The sequence below is a fragment of the Scyliorhinus canicula genome, chromosome 6 (genome assembly GCF_902713615.1).
Source record: "Scyliorhinus canicula chromosome 6, sScyCan1.1, whole genome shotgun sequence".
Classification (NCBI taxonomy): domain Eukaryota; kingdom Metazoa; phylum Chordata; class Chondrichthyes; order Carcharhiniformes; family Scyliorhinidae; genus Scyliorhinus; species Scyliorhinus canicula.
The window spans coordinates 137,361,056-137,383,679 of NC_052151.1; positions in this window are offsets into that span (position 1 = coordinate 137,361,056).

The window sequence follows — 22,624 nt, forward strand, 5'->3', positions numbered from 1 at the left end:
CTGCTCTTAAACCCTATACCTTGGCTAATAAAGGCAATTATACCACATGCCTTCTTAACCACTGTATCCACCTGTTCTGTTACCTTAAGGGACTGGTGTACATGCACAGCAAGATCTCTCTAATCCTCAGTGCATCCCAGGATCCCTTGCCTTTGACCTTCTGTAGCGCATCACCTCACACATATCCGGATTGAATTCCATTAGTCACTGATCAGCCCATCTGAGCAGCCCGTCTATATCCTCCAGTAATCAAAGGATACCCTCTTCACTATTTACACCCACCGATTTTGTATCATCCACAAACTTACTGATCAACCCTCCCACATTCATATCTAAATCATTTATGTAAATCACAAATAGCAAGGATCCCAACACTGTGACTCAGCCAATTTTCGACCAATTTGCCAAATTCCTTTGGATCCCATGGGCTCTTACCTTCACTATCAGTCTCCCATGTGGGACTTTATCAAAGGCCTTGCTAAAGTCCAAGTAGACTACGTCAAATGCATTTCCCTCATCTACACACCTGGTCACCTCTTCGAAAGTCTTAAGCATGACCTCCCGTTAACAAAACCATGCTGACTGTTCTTGAATAATCCCTGCCTCGCCAAATGCAGATTAATTTCAACTCTCAGAATTTGCCACTGAGGTTAGACTGACTGGCCTGTAGTTTCCTGGTTTATTCCTCCCTCCTTTCTTGAATAATGGTACCACATTGGCTATCCTCCAGTCCTCCGACACCTATCCTTCAGCCAGAGTGGAATGGAAAATTATTGCCAGCGCCCCTGCCATTTCCTTCCTTGCCTCACTCAGCAGCCTGGGATACACTTAATCTGGCCCTGGAAATTTGTCTGCCTTTAAACCTGCCAGACCACTCAGAACCTCCTCTCTGACAATGCTAATCTCTTTAATTTTATTGCAGTCCTTCTCCCTGATTTCAATACCCACACTGTCCCTCTCATGAGGAAACACTGACACAAAGTATTCATTTAGAACTCTACCTACATCCTCTGATATAAATTACCTCTGTGGTCCTTAATGGGCTTTCCCATTGTCCCTAGTTATCCTTTTACCCTTTAACATACTTGTAAAACAACTTTTTTTTATTTCCTTTATTTTGCATGCCAGTATCCTTTCATGGACACTTTTTGTTCTCCTAATTTAATTTTTAAGTTTCTTCTTGCACATTCTATACACCGCTAGGGCTTCTGCTGTTTTGAGCCCTCAATATCTGCCATATGTTCTCTTTTTCTCCTCATCCAATGCTGTATATCCTTTGATTTCCAGGGTTCACTGGATTTGTTGGTTCCACTCTTTTTTTTGATTGGATACATCTCACTGTTCTGCCACAGATTTGTCTAAAGCAGGGGTGGGCAAACTTTTCCGTGCAAGGGCCACATTCAGAAATTCACAATTTTAAAGGGCCGCATAGTATATTAAGTAAAATAATTAATATTTAAAATAGCCAAAATAAAAGGTTTTTAAAGAAAAAAAAAGCAATTAATTTTTATTAATTAATATTTTAAAGTAGAAACTTCATATGAAACACATGTTGTGCCGAGCAATGATCACCCTACTCAAGTCAACGTATCCACCCTATACCAGTAACCCAACAGCCCCCCCACCCCCCCCCCCCCCCCCCATTAACCTTAAAATTAAAAAAAAAATTAAAAAAAAATTTTTATGACTTGATCTTGGTGGGCAGCATAAAGACCCTTGGCGGGCCGCATGCGGCCCGCGGGCCGTAGTTTGCCCACCCCTGGTCTAAAGGTTTCCGTTCCAGGTCCATTCTGGCCAAATCATATCCGACCCTATTAAAATCGGCTTTCCCCCAGTTTAGCACTTTGATCTCAGACCCATTGTTGTCCCTTTCCATAACAATCTTGAATCTAATGCAGTTACGATCACTATTTGTAAAATGTTCCCCAACTGACTCTTCAACCACTTACCCAGCTTTGTTGCCAAAAATTAAGTCCAGGACCGGCCCCTCTCTTGTAGACCCTTCTACATACTGGCTTAAAAAGTTCTGGATGCATTTTAGGAATTCTGCTCCTTCTAAGCCTTTCACACTTTGAAATGAAATGAAAATCGCTTATTGTCACAAGTAGGCTTCAAATGAAGTTACTGTGAAAAGCCCCTAGTCACCACATTGCGGCGCCTGTTTGGGGACACTGGTACAGGAATTGAACCGTGCTGCTGGCCTGCCTTGGTCTGTTTTAAAAGCCAACGATTTGGCTTTGTCAATTACTATTGGGGAACTTGAAATCCCCACTGTCACTTCTCGATTACTTCTCTGAAATTTGCCGCCATATTTGCTCTTCTATTTCTCTCAGACTGTTAGGGGGCCTATAGAATACACCCAGCAATGTGATTGCACCTTTTTTAATTTGTAGCTTATACCCAAATGGCCTCAGTTGAAGATGTCATCCCTCCTCACTGTTGTAATTGATTTAAAAATTGTGACACCCCTTCCTCTTTACCTCCTTTCCTATCTCGCCTGAAGATTCTGTAACCTGGAATATTGGGCGAAATTCTCCCCCCCCCCCCACGACGGGTGGGAGAATAGGGGGAGGGCCTTCCCGACTTTTTTGACGCCCTCCAGCTATTCTCCCCCCCCCCCCCCCCCCCCCGCCGAAATCCCGACAAGAATCGCTGCCGCCGTTTTTTTACGGCCGGCAGCGATTCTCAGCTGTTAGAAGGGCCGAAGTCCCAGCCCTTTACGACCTTTTTACGAACGGCAAACACACCTGGTCCTGCCGTTCGTAAAAACGTCGTGACAAACTCGCAAAAAATAACCATGGCACCGATTGGCACGGCAGTACCACGGCCGTGCCAAGGGTGCCATGGGCCCGCGATCAGTGGGCACCGATCGCGGGCAGCGGGCCCGATGCCCGCGCACTATTTGTCCTTCCGCCGCCCCGCAGTATCAATACGCGGGGCGGCTGAGGGGCAACCCGACCCGCGCATGCGCGGGTTTCGCGCAAAAACACGATGACGTCACCAGCGCATGCGCGGGTGGAGTCTTCCTACCTGCGCATGCGCGGCGGACGTCATATGACGCGTCAGCCGGCGCTAACTCCGGCAAGCGGGCTTAACGATTTTCGTTAAGCCCGACTTGTCGGAGCCTCCAACGTCGGGCTGCTAGCCCCGACGGGGGACCAGAATCGGTCCCCCGTCGGGAAGGGGCGCGCTGCCGTAAAACCCGCCCGGGTTTTACGGCAGTTTTATGATTTCTCCCGTTTTGGGAGAATTTCGCCCATTGAGCTGCCAATCCTGCCCCTCTTTCAACCAGTGACAACAATAACATCATACCCCCATGCTTTAATTTGTGCACTTAATTCATCTGCCTTGTTTGTTAGATTCTTTGCAATAAAATAAATACCGCCCAATCTTGCCAAACTCCCAAGTGACTTAACTGGTCTAGACATTCTCTTCCTTCCTGACTCACTTGCTGTTGGTTCTAAATTTGGCTGTGCATCTAACCCTGCTGAACCTTCTCTCAGGAACCCAGCCCCTGCCAAGTTCTCATAAGCTTGAAGGATGTCATTATAGGATTTGTGCTGTGATAACTGGTTTTACACACTAGCATAATAATAATAATCTTTATTGTCACAAGTAGGCTTACATTAACGCTGCTATGAAGTTACTGTGAAAAGCCCCTAGTCGCCACATTCCGGCACCTGTTTGGGTACACAGGGAGAATTCAGAATGGCCAAATTACCTAACAGCATGTCTTTCGGGACTTGTGGGAGGAAACCGGATCACCCGGAGGAAACCCACGCAGACATGGGGAGAATGTGCAGACTCCGCACAGACAGTGACCCAAGCTGGGAATCAAACCTGAGGCCCTGGCACTGTGAAGCAGCACTGCTAATCACTGTGGTACTGTGCTATCACAGTGAGGTAAGTGTGTATTAAGTGAGCAGTTTGATTGGCTCCTCCAAGTGGTTATAAGATAGAAATGTTTGTTTTCATCAGAGATCAGTTGAAGGAATTTCTATGCAGTTTTTCATCAATGAGATTGTTTATTTATTTATTTATTTATGTAGTGATGTGATCAATAGACAGATAACCAACCATATTTTATGACAGCCTGACTCCTGAAGTGGTGGATCCGAGATAAGTTGGTAAAGAAGGGGCAAAGATATAGAGTGGTGGGTGGGAGCATTGGTTGCCATGAGTTTGCACTATGTTGGCATGGAGGCTGTACAAGGCCTCCATGAGTGATTGAGAGGCATGGGGATATGGCAGTTTGATTGGGGCATGAAGTGGCATAGGTTGACATGGATGTGGCAGGGTGCCAGGTCCAGAGGGAGCCATGGTGCCAACCACCGACGGGGCTAGAGTTGCAGGGATGGGGGGGGGTGGGGGAAGGGACATGCGGGGGCAGAGCCCGCAGCGCCAACCGGGGCCCGGTGGACCTAGTTGGGCACAGGGGTGTGCACAATGCGAACAATTTGGCCTTTCATCCCCCTGTAGACAATGGCTATTGGAATTCAACCAGCAATAGCGGCCTTCCTGGTCGAGGAGGAGGAGGAAGCTGCAGGGGAGTGGGCAGCAGAGGGGCAGTTGGCAGCCGCCCGGGGTGGAGAGCAGGCTGCCCAAGAGGCCAAGGAGGAGGTGCCACGGAGGCACTGTATGAGGCCTCATATGTAATGGCACCGTATGTCATTTGAGGATCTGCCAGACTGGGCATGCCGTCGAAGCTGAGCAAGGAGTCAGAGTGAAATATTTGCCAGGTGATGGCACACCTGGCACCGCGGGGGTATCAGGGAGGACACCACGTCTCGGTGGCTGTCAAGGTGATGTTTACCTTGAACATTGATTCAACGGGGTCTTTCTAGGCAGTGAGCAGGGACCAGTCGGGAATCTCACAGGCCTAGGTGCACAGGTGCAACCACGCCGGCACAGAGGCTCTGTATTTTCAGGGGCCTCAATACATCCACTTAAAAGTGGACCGAGCCCACCAGGATGCCTGGGCAGCGGTGTTCGCTGCCATCGACGGGATACCCAGGGTCCAGGGGGTGATCAACGGGATGCCAGTTCCCCTACGGGCACCTGTGGACAACAGGCAATTCTACACACACAAAAAGGGGTTCCACTCAATCAACGTGTAGCTGATATGTGACTATCAGCTGCGCATCATATACGTCTATGAAAAATGAAATGAAAATGAAAATCACTTATTGTCACGAGTAGGCTTCAATGAAGTTACTGTGAAAAGCCCCTAGTCGCCACATTCCGGCACCTGTCTGGGAAGGCTGGTACGGGAATCGAACCGTGCTGCTGGCTTGCTTGGTCTGCTTTAAAAGCCAACGATTTAGCTTAGTGAGCTAAACCAGCCCCTTATGCCTGGTAGCCGGGCAGTATACTCAATGTCGTCATCCTGGCACACTCGATTCTTGACATGTTTAAGACGTCCCCAGCTGAGGGGTTGGCTCCTGGGTGACAGGGGTTATCCACTGCAGTGATGGCTGATGATGCCTATTCGGAGGCCACAGACTGATGCAGAGACCCGCTACACCGGCGCCCATGCAGCAACCAGGACCATGGTCAAGCAGTGCTTCCGCCTGCTGAGGATGCGCTTCAGGTACCTGGGCCACTCTGGAGAGGCACTCCAGTATGATTATGAAAGGGTCGCTCGCATGATGGTGACCCGCTGTGTCCTCCACAACATCGCACAGCAGAGGGGTGATATGTTGCAGTAGGAGGAGGAATGTCAGCCTTGAGGATGCAGGGGAGAGTGAGGGTGGGCAGGACATGGGCCCGAGGTAGGCGTGTGAAGCCGCACGACATGTGTGCCAGGGCCAATGCACATGGAATGCTCTGATCGCCTCCATGTTCACCGACAAGGGGTGGGTGACGCTGCGGACTGGCCACGGGCATGGTCACCGCATCCTAACCCCATACTCCCTCAGTTCCCACCACTCACCCCACGCCCCCCCCCCCCCCCCCCCCCCCCCCGCCCACACACCCGGACTCCGGCCACCACCCGCCTGCAACCTCCTCTGTGATACATACCTGCCATACTACAGGGTGGGGGCGCTGGGTTGGTGGGTTGCCAGTAACAGTGGGTCTGGTCCATGGAATAGAGGATGATGTCAAAACGCTTTGCAATAACCTCTGATGTTCTGCATTGTTTGGCGGCTGACTCCTGCCCCCTGTAGCACTTTCCACCTGGTTGACCCCTGCATGGGAGCTGGCCATTCCATCACATGGCCCCATCGGATCCCTGGGGTAGTGGAGATGGGGACGGCCGATTGGGAGGGGAATGGTGGATGGTCTGTGCATTTACCCCCCTCCAACGTCCGCAATCCCCCCCCCACCCCCGCACACTGGCCAGCCCAGGTGAGCCCACCCTTCACACCCATCAGACAGAGCAACGAGGCAGGTTGTAATAGTGCCAACAGGTGTTTAATGTGAATTAATATCTACAGATTTGCGCCATTTCCCTATCAATAAACTGTGCCCTGCACCCGTGCCAACTAACTACTGTCTAATGTTCTGGTCTTATGGGCACTATTTCTATGCCGAGGTGGTTCGGTTCCCCAGATGGTACATCAGGAGTGAAGGCTGCCAGCTGTGATTCCTGCCCTGCAACCTGGGCCCCTATTGGCCGGCGTCTTTTGGGGTGACCAGGCCTGGATGGCCCGGCTGTCCTGGGTGGCATGGTACCACCCGTTCTACCCGCTGCCTACCAGATGCACCAGGGACAATTGCGGGGGGAGTCCATGCTACGGTATTCAAGCACCTCCCGCCGTGGACGTCACTGGCACGGACCCCATCACCTCCTCTCCTCCCTCGGGGTGTCCATGGGACGGGGGTACAAGCGGAGCTATCGCCTGAGGTTCCCCGCCACCTGGCGCTGCCAGTACTGGAGCCCGCTCTGGTTTGTGTCACATCAGCCAGTGTCTGAGCGTCTGGGACTGGGCCACCTCCCTCTATGTCTGCTCCATGTCGGCCAGCGCCTGGGCAATGCCACCGATGTTCCCAGCCATGGCCTGCTGTGACTGGCCATGCTAAGGAGCACCGCTGCATTTTCCAGGTGGCTCTGGGACATGGTCTCCTGTGAGACGGCAACCCTGTCCTGGACCTCGGCCAGCGTTTGCACAGAATGCTCCAGGCCTTGGACATGCTGATCCGTAGCCAAAACCATCACCCCAAGACCTCCACCGTGGATGCCACACTTGTGGTGTAGGCCTGGGTGGCACGCATGGTCGGCACCACCTCCTGCTCCTACATGTGGTTGGACTCCTCCAACTGTGCCGACCTCCACCTGCTGTACCGGGTCAACTATGTGGTGAGCACCAGAGTGTCCCAGGAGCCCAACTGAGGTGAGTGCCTCTGGGATGGTGGAGGGTGTAGGAGACAGCTGGTGACGGGGAATCACTGTCATCCTCTGACCCGAGCTCCGGAGTGCCCTGAGTCTCAGGCGGAGGGCTGGTATCTGAGCTGCTCCGAGCGTTGGTGCGTGGTCACAGGGGGCACCGGCTGTGGCATGGCTGGGGAAAGGGACACCAGATGGACCCACCTCATCCCCTGCAGGTCCTGTAAGACACAAGGCAAGATGCATGATCAGACTGCGGGCCGGTGGGGAAGTGGGGGTGGGCCTGTGGATGGGGGTGGGGGTTGAGGGGGTGGTCCTGTGGGGGTGAGGGTGGTGTTGGGGTGAGGGTGCTGTTGGGGTGTGGGTGTGGGAGGGGGTAGGGATGGGGTATTGGCACACACGTCATTGGGAACCGCAACTAAGCGGGGTCCTACTTTCACGCCCGCCACCGAGGTCCACCTTTGCAGCCTCCGCTTTCTCCGGGCCTCCGACCACGACCAGGGCTCTCTGCTCAGCCACGGTGAGGGGCCGCATGTCCGGCGGTCCCCCTTCTGTCTTCTTCCACTCCCGACGGTTTTGCGCAGTCTTCTCCTGGGGTGGGGGGTTTGAAATAGAAAACAACTGTGTTAGGCAGCCCAAGGTTTGGGTAGCTGGAGGCCTCAGTGGGCAGGGCAACCAGACTTGGCGGCAGTATGGGTACCGGCAGGTGAGGCAAGGTGGGAGTTAGGCCACCCTCCAGGTTGGGGGGGGGGGGGGGGGGGGTAGGGTACGGGTGTGTGGGACATGGGTTACTGCCAGGGGCACAGTGCTGCCTACTCACCCTGGCCGCCGATTTGAATTCCTTTCTAAGAACGTGAACTTTGCGGAAGGCTTCTCTGGTGAGCCGAGGAGGTGAGTAGCCATCTTTGCTCAGTGTCAACGAGCCTGGGGGTGCTGAGATTGCCACCCCTGTGCTCGACAGGAGATGGGAGACCCTCCGCAGGTGCTGGGGGGGGGCAAACTGGGGCAATTGCTCATGGACCACCATGCCGACCCCTGGATCCCAACCCATTCCGGGGGTAACCTCTGTCCCTGCCCGTCTGCCCCACCGAACATCTATAACCCCCACCGACTCCTGAGGCCTCTGGCTGCCCAGCTGAAGGAATTGGCAATCGTGGTTAGGTGAGCACTTCACACATACCAAGTGGATTCCTGTGGCTGGACGGGCCATGTAGCATGTGAGAGTCATTGCCAAGCATATCACTCACATCTGGATGCCTGGATAGTCTGCTTGAACAGTGCGGGAGTCAACACCACACGCGCAGCAGCCAACATCCGAACACCCAGGGATTGGACACATGTCCACAGCCGGATGCTGGGTGAGAGCCACAGGGAGGGGGATTGATGGCTGGAGAGCTGGGCAAAGGGTCCGGAGCTCTGCCCGCCTGGCGGAAGAAAATGACAGAGGCATCATAATGGTTGTGCAAAAAATAGTTTAATGTAATGCCCCACTCCTCCTGATAGTGCTGCCCCCCAACCCCTGAGCCCCCAACCGCCTCCGCCCACCCCCTACCTACCCATCTTCCCCCTACCCCAGTGCCCTCAGTGATCCTCAACGTGCTTGGCTCTCCTAGCTCTACCACTACATCTAGGTGTCTCCCCAGGATGTACTTCTGATTTGGAGGCTGCCAGCTGCTTACCTCGTCCCATGGCCTTCGATGCCCCTGGCTGGTGTCCATTATGTGCTCCGGGGCTGGAGGGCACCAGCTCACTTGTCTGTGGCACATGCACAGCCATGCCACCCTCCTCCGTGTGCTGACTGCGAGACCCGACCTCTTCAACAGGGTAGAACTCAGGGATCTGGTGGCCACCATTGCCACTCCATGGGATTGGTCTAGCCTAGCACCCAGCGTCCCCTCCTCCTGCTCAGAGAGCACCGGCTGTCCCTGCATCATCTGCACCGCATGCTCTGCACCATGGTGTTGACGCCCTCAGCGATACTCCTCTCTGGCAGGCCCACACACTGCAATGCCTTAGCCAATGCCCACCTGTGACTGGGTGAAGCTCCGCAGCACCTCAGCCATGCCAATCTGAGAGCAGGACATGACATCCCCCAATGAGTCGGACATTCTGCCAAGACCCTAAGCCATGGCCGTGACTGATTGCGCGACGCCTTGGTCACCTTGGACACTCATGATGCCAACGTCATGCATCAGGCTCTCCACTGCGGTCGCCACCCTAGCAGATTTGGCCTCGGTGCCACTCATTGCCGGCACTATCTCCGTGCGCCCGTAGTCTCTGGGACTCACCCAATCGGCTATCGATCTGCTGGAGTGACGCTGACATCTCCCTCTGAACATCCCAGCCGCTCCCTATCATCTCCGTCAGCTCCGGTCACACACTTCCACAGGCTCAGCATCAGGCTGGGTCCCAGCTGGGTCCTGGGATCCAGCAGCCCTCTGACTGCTGTCTATCCTGGGGGTTCCTGCCTCCACCTGATGTACATCATCAACAATGTGGTGGTCACCAGATTGTGCCCCAGAAGCCTGTCCACTAACATTTCCCACTGAGGTGTGTGTATCTGCGCTGGAGGGTGGGGATGACAGCTGTGCCGCAGCCAAGGTGACATCCTCGGAGTCAGGAGAGGGGGGCCACCAAAGATGGGCTGGTGCCATCGGCTGGAGGACCTGCAGGAGAATGGACATGTGGTCCGTGGGAGGGATCAGTCAGTCAGTAAGGTAATCACTACCCACGTTTGAAAGATCCCCCGGTGGAGCCCGGTGGTTCCTCACCTCTGTGGTGTCCGCCAGCCTCTGCATGGGTGACTGATTTGTCCTCGGCCACACCGGTCACCTCGAGGGCCCCCTCCTCGAATAAGGTGAGGCAGGGTTCTTTTGTTTGGTATTCCTTCACCAGTCTGGGCCGTTTCCCACCGATTGTGGGAGAACTTTTCTTGAGGAGAGACAGAGAAGGCATTGTTAGGCACACGCTTGGTTCACAGCGGTGGGAGGGGGGGTGTGAAGGTGGGGTTGGGGGCGAAGGGGGAGGGGGGCTGGTGGTCAATTGGAGAGTCCCCCAAGCTGCTATACAGCACCCCGTCCCTTATAGGACCACCACCCATCATCCCCCCTAACTTCCCGGAGGCTCCTCCTTACCTGCCCTGCATTCCCCCCTCCCCCTTCAACCGCCCCCACCCCATCCTCATTTAATGGGCATGGCTCTACTTACCTACTGACCCTTGGCAGTGCCACCCTAGCACATGGACACCCTTTCACTGCCACCCTGGCACCCAGGCAATGCTCCTGCCGGTGTGATGGTGCCAGCTGGGCACCTTGGTGGTGCCATGGTGGCAGTGTCAAGGTGCCAGTTGTGCAGTGCCAAGGTGCCGACATTCAAGGGGTAAGGCCAGCGAGCCACCCTGCACTGACCCTTTCCACTGATGGGGCATCTGCCCTGGGGATGCAGTGTGCCAGGGTTGGTGGCAAATGCCACGATGCATGCGTCACCTGTTGGGACTGCACTCTCCTCCCCCGCCCGCTCCCACTGCAGTGGGGGAACACCTCAGATGGGTGCACTGAGGGGTGCCAACACCTGGGGGGGCCATTGGCTGTCCTGGCACTTGAACATCCCATTGATGGGTTGGCTGGATATTCCTGAAAGGGGGGGGAGAAGCTGGAGGTGGGGAGGCGGGCGGGGGGGGAGGGGGGGGGGGGGTTGAGTTAAGATACAGATAATCCATGACTTGAATGGCAGAACAGGCTTGATGGGCTGAATGACCTAATCCTGTTCCTGAGTTCCTACAACATTCAAACAGAAGTCATCCTGCAAATGGCCAAGTAATTTATTTTATTGTTTTCCTCAATTCTCTAGATTTGATTGTATTCAGTGCTGCACTGTATTTTTGAATGCCTTCAGGCAGAATAGACTTTGAACAGATATTACTCTTGGGTCTCAGAAATTATACTTTAAGAACTTAGAAGACAAAAGCTGAAAATATTGGAAATTCCTTTGTCCAATATTTTCCAGAAACACTAACCTATTTACTTTAATCAGGTTCATGTTGTTGTAAAAATTACAAGCCAAAGAAAAATTGTACATTTTCTTTCAACTGTTCTAATATTCACATGGGGTGGGATGTTCCCTCATTGCACGAAGTGCCGAAGCGGACATGAAAAACAGCGTTCTACCCATTGGCCGTAATGGTGTTTTTTTTGCACCACATCAGCTGCTTCCTGCGCAATAAACATACATGTACAGGAAACACACTGAATCACTGGCAGGCTGCCTCTGATTCGTCCAGCCTTTCATCATCTCACCGTCTCTGATGTACCATCAATTGGACTCGAGTCGTGAAGAAGTTCCATATATCAGGCTTTAATCAACTAGTTGTGTGCCCGGCAGTCGACTTACAGAGAAAGGCCGACTGCCGGTCCTACGGGTTCTTATACTCCGCCTCGTAGGCGGGATTACTTGCCTCTCGGCCAATGGGTGAGCAGTCACATGACTAGCCTCAACCAATCAGCAGAGAGACACATGACCTACCTGAGCCAATGGGCAGCGAGTGCTCTGCACCAATGGCAGACAGGTACCGCAAACCTCCTAGTTATACCACCACAGCCTCCTCACTCCATGAGGCATCATGATTGATGACACTTGTCGCGCTTCGCGATATCTAATGAGATCTCGCTAGGCGTCGCAATCTGTATCCCACCCATTAAGGGCAGGATCCAGATTTGCACATTTTAGTGAGCAGTTAAGCTCACTTAAATCTGTCTGCGCCGGGGTTACCTAAAGTGGGGAAACAAACAGCCTCGCGTTGGAGGCCCCGACTGGACGCCGTTTAGCACTGGTTTCCACAACCACGGACCAGGCAATTGGAGGCCCTGGTGGACGAGTTCTGGGGAGGGTGATACCCTGGCACCCTGATGCCTCCCGGGAATCCTGGTACTGCCAGCCTGGCACCTTGGCAATGACACCTGGGTGCCAGCCGGATAATGTCAGTTGGCACTGCCCAACTGGCAAGGGCATTGTCAGTCTGGAAGTGGCAAGGTGCCCAGGTGGCAGTTTTCCCATGCCAGAGAGTGGCCAGGGGTGCCCCTACCCCTAGGTGGTGAGGTCCAGAGGATTCAAGGACCCCTAATTGGTACGTTGGGGCATTGTGGGGACACGGAGGCCGCGGTTGGTGTTTCAGAGATCGGGGAACTATTCAATATGGTGCTCCGAGCTCCTCCTGCACTCATGAGCTGAGCTTGTTCCAATATCAGAACGTACGTGCCCCTGAAATGATGGCTAGTGTGGTGTGTGGACCAAGGTCCCACTCCATTCCCCAAACATAACCGATTGCTGTGACATTGCTTTTGCCAGATGCATGGATGTGCTCCTTTCAACCCATGTGCTGGAATCCTCATTCACTGTACTCTAATACTCTTTGGAATAAACATGAGAGTAAATGTTTCTTTAGGAATGTATTAGTTGAGGGTGGGTCTGAGGCTGCCCTTCTGTGAACCGTCCAGTTCCAACTTTCTAAACTGTGGAGGTGCCGGCGTTGGACTGGCGTGGGCACAGTAAGTAGTCTTTAATCAGGTTAAAATCCAACAGGTTTATTTCAAATCACAAGCTTTTGGAGCTCTACTCCTTCATCGGGTGAAGTGGAGGCAGGTTCACAATCACAACATATAGGAGAGCCACAATTGCAAGATAATTACAGATTAGATTGTGAAGAATGGTTGGAATGCGAGTCTTTACAGGTACCTGTCCTTTACAGGTACAAACAGTCTGAGTGGAGTGAGTGATAATCACAGGTAATCGAGGCATGGACAGTTAGTAGGATTCTGCAAACCCGGGCAGAGTGGTGGGGGTTACATGTAATGTGACATGAACCCGAGATCCCGTTTGAGACCATCCTCATGCGTGCAGAACTTGGCTACCAGCTTCTGCTCGGTGATTCTGCATTGTTGTGTGTCTTGAAAGCTGCCTTGGAGAATGTGTACCTGAAGATAGGAGGCTGAATGTCCTTGACTGCTGAAGTGGGGCCTGCTGAGAGCTGTCTCCCTGCCCTTTGTGCTGACTCTCCTTCCCCACTCCTCACATGACCCCATCCCCTGCCCACCGTATGATCCTCTTCTGTGCCTCAGGCCCTTGGCGGGTCCTCGGATGGATGAATTACCTGCAAGCCATCAGCTCCCTAGTGACTCTGCCGAGCACAGAGAGCTGCCAACCTCTGAATGGCTCGCAGCTCACAGTGGCAGGTCTTTCACAGAGTCCAGGAAAAGCCCACTTTGGCCAGTTAAGTGCCTGATTGGCATTGAAAGCAGGATCTTCCCAAACAGAGACAACCTGATTGCCAGCTCTCCAATCATGGTGCGAGATCCAAGTCGGCAAGGTTAAATTCTGCCCATATATTCATGACGTCATTTTACTTCTTCCTGTATTGCAGCCATCTCATGGAGCGATATATTTGGCACTGACATGTTTTGCTAATTCAGCCCACTCGCGCTGACCAACTTGCCTTAATACCTCCCTGCCACCTTCTGAGTGGTAAATGTCCATCCTGTTTATGGCATCCTCCACCCTTCAACATAGTTTTAGAAAAGTGCGGTGAGGAGGACTTCTGGTGGCGGCTATGAGTGAGTAGGTCGCACATTTGGTGGCTCCCGTTTCCGTCAGACTTTTGGACTTTTTCCCTGACTTTTTTGCAATTTTGAGCACAGAACTGGAAAGCAACAGTACTCTGGCACAGGACCCATACAAAATTATATGGACCTAAGAAGCCGGAAGGACCGTAAACAGCAGAAGAAGTGGTAGAGTAAGGGCACAGTGGAGGCTGTGAGAGAGATCAGCATGGCTGGTGTTCAGAGTAAGGAGCCGACAGCCCAGCCCACAATGGAGCAGCTGCTGCAGGCTATGCAGGAGGGCTTTTTGTCTTTGAAGCGTGACAACTTGGAACCGCTTCAGAAGTCGATTGATCGGATGGGAAAAAGGCTGGATGATCAGGCTGAGAAGCTCCAGCAGTTGGAGAAGTCAGTGAGGAGCAGGCTGACTTTCAAACGGTGGTGGATGTGGCGATTCGGAGGCTGAGGGACCAGCAAAAAGTGCTTCTGGAAAGGCTGGAGGACCTGGACAACAGATCTCGCCGGCGGAACGTGAGAATTGTGGGCCTCCCGGAGGGGGCAGAGGGGCTAGACGCTGCCTCATTTGTGGAGGGTATGTTTCAGAAGTTCCTGGGGAATGAGGTGTTCCCGCGCCTGCCGGTGGTGGACAGGGCACACAGAGTGCAGGTGAGGCAGCCGCGACAAGTGGGTCCCCCATGAGCGATGATTGTACGCTTTCACAAGTACCTGGACAAGGAGCGGGTGCTGCAATGGGCAAAGAGCACACAACGCTGTTATTTGGGACAATACACCCTGCGTGTGTACCAAGATTTGAGCGCGGAGGTGGCCAGGAGAAGGGGAGGCCACAGGCAGGTGAAGGAGTTACTGTATAAAAACAAGGTGAAACTCTGGTTGCTTTTTCCGGCACGACTGTGGGTTACGTATAAGGGTCAGCGCCACTATTTTGAGGAACCCGAAGAGGCTATGGACTTTGTTAAGAAGCAAGGGCTGAGGACTGATGTGTTGGGTAAGCTGGGTCTATGTGGACTCCGTTTGATGCAGTAGAGAGAGAGAGACAGGCTTCCAACACTGAGATGCAACACAACTTTATTTAACATCTAAACTATCTACATGCTTAACTGTGGGTTGACACCATGCTGACTTGACTGGAGACCTGAGGCGAGCCTGACCAGACTAACTGACTACCACATGGTGTTTGTACTAGCTGCTGCTCACGAGCTCTGACTGTCTCAGAGGCTGGATCCCGAGAGAGCGGGAAAAGTGGTGACCTCTGGCTTTATAGTGGTCGTGTCCTGTCTGGTGATTGGCTGCTGTGTTCTGTGTGCTCACTGGTCATCCTGTGTGTCAATCACTGCCTGTCTGCACTCCATCATATACATAGATGTATATTATGACAAGGACGTTTGGACTCATGTTAAAGCTTTTAAGTACATGTGGTGTCTCTCCTGTTTTGTGATGTATCTTTTTTTTCTTGTTTTTGCATGCTTTTTGCGTGGTTTTCCTGAATGTTTCATGTTTGGGCTCTTTGCTGAGTTGGAGTTTGGCTGGGGGGGAATTAATAAAGAAAACAGTTAAAAGGTTTGGGTTCAAATGGATGCTTCAGGGGAACTTTGTGCCATCTTTTTCTGTTCTGTATAGCTGGGACTGAAGTCTGCCTGTTATTTCTTATCTCTTTTTTTTCGTGTTTAACTTTGAATTGTGCTATTGTGGGGGCTGTTTATGACTTGTATAGAGTGTTTGCTTAAGTAGGGCTGATTTGGGGAAGAGGTATGGAGGGGTCAGGGGCAGGGGTGACTAGGAACAATAGATGGGAGACGGGCTGGTGCCAAGGCTGGGAGCCCCAGGATAGCTGAGTCAATGGAAGCCGAGGTGGGGGATGTCCATATAGTTAGATTAGAGCAGGGGTTAGGTGATAGGATGGTGTTGCTAGGGGGGGAAGGGGGGGAGTTGTTCTGCTGACGGGGGGAAGGGGGGGAGTTGTTCTGCTGACGGGGATGGAAACTGGGCATGGTAACAGTGAGGAGGTCACGGGTGGAGCCGCCCAGGAGGAGGGCCAGAGGAAGCGCGACACATGGCTGGGGGGCTGACCAAGGAAAGGGGATGGCTGATCGGCAAAGGGGGGGGGGGGGGGGGGGGGGCGAAGTGCCCCCCAACCAGGCTGATCTGCTGGAATGTTAGAGGGTTAAACGGGCCAGTGAACAGGGTGCATGTGTTTACGCATCTGCGGGTTCTAAAGGCGGACATAGTCTTGTTACAGGAGATGCACCTGAAATTGGCAGACCAGGTTAGGTTAAGGAAGGAGTGGGTCAGTCAGATCTTTCATTCGGGGCTTGATTCTAAGACGAAGGGGGTTGCAATAAAAGGGTACAATTTGAGGCGGAGGGCATAGTCGTGGATGGGGGTGGCAGGTTCATTATGGTGAGGGGTAAGCTCGAAGGGGTGAGAGTAGTCCTGGTCAGTATGTGTGCCCCTAATTGGGATGATATGGATTTTATTAGGAGGTTGCTAGGGAAGATCCCCGACTTGGACTCGCGTAAGTTGACCATGGGCGGGGACTTTAATACAGTCCTGGACCCGAGCCTGAAACGGTCATGCTCAAGAACGGGCCGGTTGCCAGCGATGGCAAAGGAACTGAGAGGGTTCATGGAGCAAATGGGGGAGCAGATCCGTGGAGATTTAGCCGGCCGACGGCGAGGGAGTTCTCGTATTACTCCCACATCCACAAGGTGTATTCCCGAATTGACTACTTTGTGGTGAGTAGGGACCTGCTGGCCGGAATGGTGGGGGCAGAATATTCAGCAATTGCTCCGCACTGGGTAGACCAGCAGTTTTGTAAGGACAGCTTTCAGCGCCCACCATGGAGGCTGGAAGTTGGACTACTCGCGGACGAGGCGGTGTGTGAGAGGCTGAGGAAATGCATGCAGAATTACCTGCAGGTGAACGATACTGGAGAAGTCTCGGCAGCAGTGCTCTGGGAGACACTGAAGGCAGTGGTGAGAGGGGAGCTGGTTTCAATCCGGGCGTACAGGGACAGGACGGATAGGGCAGAGACGGACCGACTGATTAAGGAAATTCTACGAACGGGCAGGAGTTACGCGGAATCCCCGAGGCCAGAGTTATTCAGGAAATGACAGAGGCTGCAGGCCGAGTGTGGGGTGCTGACTACAGGCAAGGCTATAGAGCAGCTTAGAAAGGTAAAAGGCGCGATTTATAAGCATGGGAAGAAGGCCAGTAGAATGCTTGCGCAGCAACTGAGGAAGAGGGAAGCGGCTCGGGAAATAGGGAAGGTAGTGGATGGGGAAGTTAATCTAGTGGGTGATCCAGCAGGGCTGAACAAGGTCTTTAGGGACTTTTATAGGAAGCTGTACATTTCGGAACCACCCGGGGGACCGGGGGGGATGAGGCGATCTCTGGACGGACTGAGCTTCCCAAGAGTGGAGCGGGAGTTGGGCCCTGGTCAGGATCGAAGAGGTACTCGGGGGCCTGAAGGTCATGCAGTCGGGTAAAGCCCCGGGGCCGGATGGGTATCCGGTGGAGTTTTACAAAACATTTGCCGGGTTAGTGGGGCAGGTGCTGGTCAGGGTCTTTAACGAGGCAAGAGACAGAGGGAGTTTACCCCCGACGTTGTCGCAGGCCACCATCTTGTTCATTCTGAAACGGGATAAGGACCCGGAGGCCTGTGGGTCATACAGGCCAATCTCCTTGATCAATGTGGACGCCAAGTTATTGGCCAAGATTTTGGCGTCCAGAATTGAGGACTGTGTACCGGATGTAATTGTGGAGGACCAAACTGGGTTTGTAAAGGGGAGGCAGCTGGTGGCCAACATAAGAAGGCTGCTCAACGTGATTATGATGCTCCCGGAGAGTAGGGAGGTGGAGATAGTGGTAGCCATGGATGCTGAAAGAACTTTTGACCGGGTCGGGTGGGATTATCTGTGGAAGGTACTAGGACGGTTCGGGTTCGGGGCGGAGTTCATCGACTGGGTTAGGCTATTGTATTAGGCACCGGAGGCACCAGTACGTTACTCCACCAGCCCGATAGTGGTGGTGGCTCTTCAGATCTGGGACCAGTGGAGGAGGCATGTAGAGTAGATAAGAGCATTGGTATGGATCCCAATCTGCGGCAACCACCGATTTGCCCCGGGGAACATGGACGGGGGTATCGACTGTGGAGGAGGGCGGGGGTTATGAGGATAGGGGATCTGTTCCTGGAAGGGAGCTTTCCGAGCATGAGGGCGCTGGAGAAGATGTTTGGGCTGGCGAGAGGGAACGACTTTAGATACCAGCAGGTGAGGGATTTTGTACGCAGACTGGTGCCGTCCTTCCCACGTCTCCCGCCGAAGGGGAAGCAGGACAGGGTAGTTTCTAGGGGAGAGGTGGGAGAGGGTGGAGTTTCAGACATCTACGAGGAGCTAATGAGAGCTGAGGATATGCAGCCCAAGGCCCTGAAGCTTAAGTGGGAGGAGGAACTCGGGGGGGAGCTGGAGGATGGTATTTTGGCGAAGCCCTGAGCAGAGTAAACTCGACCGCAACATGTGCCAGACTCAGCCTGATCCAGTTTAAGGTCGTGCACCGGGCCCACATGACGGTGGCCTGGATGAGCAGATTCTTTGGGCTGGAGGACAAGTGTGCTAGATGCACCGGCAGGCCGGCCAGCCTTGTACACATGTTCTGGTCGTGCCCTAAACTCAGGGAGCATTGACAGGGATTCGCAGATGTCATGTCCCGGGTATTGAAAACTGGGGTGGTAATGAGCCCGGAGGTGGCAATCTTTGGGGTTTTGGAGGACCCATGGAGTCCAGGAAGAAAGAGAGGCTAACGTTCTGGCCTTTGCTTTCCTGGTAGCCCGGCGATGAATACTGTTAGCATGGAGGGACTCAAAGCCCTCGAGGGCTGAGGTATGGCTATCGGACATGGCAAGCTTTCTTGGCCTAGAGAATGTCAAGATCGCCTTGAGAGGTTTGTAACTAGGGTTCGCCCGAAGCCATTTATCGACTTCTTCGCAGAGGAGTAAGCGTCAGCAGGGTGAGTGGGGAGGGGGGGGGAGGGCAAGGGTAGAGTAGAGTAGAGTAGGGGGATATTAAGGCAGGTCCATGCTTGAACAGAGCCGTGGTTTGCACTATGTTTATTTTGTAATTTGTGTCTTGACTTCTTTTTTTTTTGTACTGCACAATGTCATTTTTTCTATATGCCTAAAATACCTCAATAAAATTGTTTGTTTAAAAAAAAAACAAAGTGCGGTGAGGTAGGGTTGGGCCTGTTTGCATGTGGAGGGAACACGTACATCGTCTACCATGCTTACTATAGTCCACAATCTTCAGTTATAGCTGCCCACAGGCACATGGCACCTTCCCTTTAAAAGATGCAGGAAACCTTTTAATGCTGTCAGCAATGTGAGTAATTGACCCCACCCCTCACCACCTCCTCCATCCAGACCCCCTCCCACCTACCACCCCATGGGCAAATATTGGCTGAGCTGTCAATGTCGTGGTACGCTGACATCCACAAATCTGACTTCAATAGGTGCTAAAAATGTTCTCCATCAATAATGAAAGGTTTCACAGTTTTAAATAAGTAGTAATGTCAGTATCTGACAATGTGTTTATTTCCTATTTTGCAGCCTTCATTTATATTTCATTAAAATGCTTTACCTTAGAGCAAGCGTAGCCCATCAAAGGTATGAATAAACGATTACACTGCAATGCCGAGGGTAGCTTGTCGAGTTTAATCTTTCACTGTTGTTGGGATACTTTCAAACAAGTTTCACCAATTCTCAGCAGGGCTACACAATAAAGCGATCCCTGAGCACAGGGAGGTCGGAGGCTGGGGAGAGGGTTTGGAGGAGGAGAAAAATTCAACCAGTCTTCCTGTGGAGAAAAGCTTTTCCTTTTGCCTGAAGATGAAAGAAAATTGAATCGACAGCAGGAGGAGATAAGTTCACAGCCCAGACCATCCAAGCAGCTAAAAGGGAGAAAAGAACTTTAAAGTAATTCTCCTCCATTTCCTTGAGATTTTCTTGGTTCACTTCTAGCTGCCTACAGAGGTTGGTGCAACACCATGTTTAGGAAGAAAGCTCAGATGAAAATCATTTTTAGAAACTGAGGATTAATGTCATAAATTCGCAAAAACGTCAGGCTCCAATTGCTAGCTTATCAACGTCATCAATAACTGCCCAAAATGTCTTGACAACATCAGAAAAGCAACATTCTCTGGCAAGCCATAGAGATGGGTTTCAGTTATGATTGATGACATAGCATTGATGGGAAGATGTGAAATAAAATAGAATAATGAAAGAAATAGCTTTTCTTTCAGGTTTTTCACATGTTCTTCTTTCAAGAGCACTTGGAATAATTAATAGCTGATACTTGATGCACATTTTACATTGTCAGTATGACATAATCACTCACATCTTGTGGAAGTGGGACATCTCCCAGCTCATGCCATTAGTTAGACTTTCTATTGAACCTTTCAGGTAGAAATCTTCCATTCTCTGCCACTCTCTGCTTTCCATCACTTTGCAAATGTTGCGTCCCTGCTGTCAATATCCCTTTAATCCCATGGCCTTCGATTTTTCTCGCAAATCTATTACATGGGACTTTATCAAATGCTTTTTGAAAGTCCAAAAGTACTCAATTTCAGCACTATATTCATCATGTCATTTACTTCATCAAAATGCTCAACCACGTTAGATGCAATTTGCCTTTGCCAAATTCAAGCTGGCTGTTATATATTAACCCATATTTTTCCAAGGTACAGCTATTATTTTCTCCAATTTTTGTTTCTAAATAGTTCACTGAATGTATTCTCAGTTTTAATGCCACAACAACCTTTCACCATATGAGGAAATTCATCATACATGGAAGCAAATAGTCCTTGGCTAGTGACATAGAGAAGGCATAAAGTTAAAGTTGGCACAATGGAAATTGTCTTATATCAATGCTGAGGAATAGCGATAATAGAAAGTACGACAGTCTCTTTCGCCTGAGACTATCCATATAAGGATGCAAAATGCTTATGATTCAGAGACTGCAGTGTAGCTGAGCTTCCATGAATATTTTTTGAGCATAATCACAATTTACATTTTGTTCCTAAATCATTATGGATGCTAGGCGAAAGTATTCTGGGGTGTCAAAAAAATTGTGATAGTGTAATGATGTGTGTAAATAATATTGACATTATCTGTTGAACGTAGAGGATACCGGTTTCAGAAATAGGTTGAGGAAGCTCATTTAGTACACCAATTAAGCCCATTAAAGCATGGATCCAGTTAAGTGGAACAGATTTTGTGTATTTAAGGGGCATGAAGACCTATCAGCTTAGAGCGAAAGTTAATAAAAGCAACTCTTTATATCATATAGCAAGATTTCTGTATTGAGGAATAACGTATTGCACAGTCAACATAGTGTTGATAAAATCCATCAACCAAGGAGACAAATTGTTTCAGCCGGAAATTTCCAATTTCAAAGAAGACATAAAAAGCACTTGCAAGACAATGAATTTAATTCACTATTTCTCAGGCAGCTGCAGCAGCTATTCTCTGCTCAGCAAGGCTCCATGAAAAGATGAATAGCCCCTTAATCTATTTTTGCTGGAAGACTGTTGGTCAGGACTCCAGGAGAATGTTCTGCACTTTGCTCATGTAGGCAGGACGACTGTTATCATAATGCTTTTTGAAAGATATGACATATTACTAAGGATCGAGGATGGCCCAACTACTTAAAATCATAACCAGCATTTTGATGTCACTGCTATAACGCAGGATTAACATTTCTTGCAAATCTCCAGCAATAGAACACACCCTCAGCATTGTATTGAAGTGTCAACATAAGTTATACCATTTATGTGAATGTGAGTTCCTATAAGCCATATATCTCAATGTACCTCTTTGTTTATAGGATTGGCACACAATGCGTTCAACCAGCTTTCAATTCTTTTCAACAGGATTAAAAGAAAAATACGGCAGATGCTGGAAACCTGAAATAAAAACAGAAAAAACAACTTTGAAGAAGAGTCATACAGACTTGAAATGTTAACTCTGTCTTTCTCTCCACAGATGCTGCTGGCTCTGCTGTGTTTCTCCGGCAGTTTTAGTTATTATTTCCGTTTAATGTGAATGATTTTTAAAACAGGCCTAAGGCAAGATTGAAAAGCTGAAAGAATGAGAAGGTTATTCATCCATATCTTAAGGAACTGGGGCATATTGGTTTGGTCATTATTTACAGTAATAAAATGATATAAAAACTAAAGTGAACCATACAACCATGGTTACAATCATTGAAGAAGAGATAGGCATCAGTGTAAGTTGTCTGAATTCTGTGTTTTTTAATGTATTGTCATTTTAATATGCAATGAATATAAATTTTGAAAGGTAGAATTGTAATAAATAGTTTGAGTTCCTGACTTGTTTCTTGGCTGTGTCTAACTTGGTTGAATCCTTTGATAAAGTAAAGGAGATGATGAAGGTAGTGTTGAAGTTGAGTATGGAATTTTCAAAAAACATTTGATGAAGTACATGTAATGGACTTGCTGGAAGGCCATGGGATTAACGGTATATTGACAGCACGGAGGCAAATTTGGCAAAGAGATGGAAACTGATTATTCCTGTTGTCAAGGTGGAATTTTGCAGCCTTGTCCTGGGATTTTATTGTGAATCATGAATTTAATAATCTTCTTCAGATTGCACCCTCAATTATTTAAAAATTGCCAA